Source organism: Poecilia reticulata, linkage group LG11 (genome assembly GCF_000633615.1).
Source record: "Poecilia reticulata strain Guanapo linkage group LG11, Guppy_female_1.0+MT, whole genome shotgun sequence".
Taxonomy (NCBI): domain Eukaryota; kingdom Metazoa; phylum Chordata; class Actinopteri; order Cyprinodontiformes; family Poeciliidae; genus Poecilia; species Poecilia reticulata.
The window spans coordinates 28,782,746-28,784,075 of record NC_024341.1 but is presented as its reverse complement, the minus strand read 5'-3'; positions in this window follow the sequence as shown (position 1 = coordinate 28,784,075).

Genomic DNA, 1,330 nt, shown 5'->3' with positions numbered 1-1,330 from the left:
CAGGTCGGACCGGGAACCGGCAGGTCGGACCGGGAACCGGCAGGTCGGACCGGGAACCGGCTCCAGCTGCTCCAGCAGAGTCGGGTTCGGGTCAGCCAGAACCAGAACCAGAACCCGTCTCAGTCATGTTTCTGGCTTCTTCCTGCCGTCTGGTTTGATCTGCAAACATCATAACTAGAAACGACATGAAGCAGGAAACGTTTCTACAAACTTCAGAACCTGGAGTTTCAACATTTATAGAGAATTAAAGTTATTTAAATGTTTCAACAGAAAAGATTTTAAATTGTTTTTTTCAGATTTAAAGGATTTTGCATGTTTGTAAAACTGCAGAGAATAATCTCCACCTGTTGATTATTGTGTTGCCACGGTTACAGCCTGATGCGTCTCATTATGGGATGTTGTTCATGGTGATGTTCTGAACAGGAAGTGACCGGACCGGCCCTGCAGCCATTAAACACAGAGTGGCCTTTCCCCTGGGTTCTGAGGTCCATTCTGAACCGGACCGGACCGGACCGGACCGGACGGCTGAGTCTCACAGCTGCCGGCGTTTGATTGGCTGATGGCTGCTTGTTTTCCAGCTGTGGCTCCAGAGGATTATCTGAAGCAAACAGGAAGTGGATGATCAATCAGAGGAACGGCGGCGCGTTGTTTACCGAGCCTGACCCGCTTTCACATCAGATCCATTTAACCCGGGATTATCTGAGCAGCGGCATGGAAATCACTTCCTGATTGTTTTCCTCTCTGTTTTTAACGGAGCTGAACGTCTCCGCGTGACGTAGAGCAGTACGCCTGGAAGAACAACGGAAACTAAAAGTGAGGCACAGTGGTGGCAGCATCATGCTGTGGGATAAATCCAGGAAGAAAACCATTTAGAGGCTGCAGTAGAGCAGAGACTGGAGGTCCATAAAGAATGGCCCAGTCAAAGTCCAGACCAGAATCCAACTGAGAATGCTGATGGATAAAAGCCTCAGAGTTCTGAAGGGGCTGAATACAAATGCATGCCACACTTTTCAGATGCATCGACCTTTCTCTGTGGCTTCAGATCCGCTGAGGTCAGAACCGGTTCCGGGTTACCGGGTCGGGGTGCCAATACTTTTCAACACAAACGTTTCTACACCGAAAAACACAAAATCCTGGAAGTAGTTCTGGTTTCCAGTGGAAACGTTCAGAACCAGAACAGGTTCACTTTTTACCTGCAGCATTTCAACTGGACTCGACCCGCCGAGGATTATGGGAGCAATCCTGTTTCCATATGTGGGAGAGAACATATGTAATCTATAAATCAGCCATAATCCAGGTTAGATTGGAGCCAACAGAATCTGAACATTAA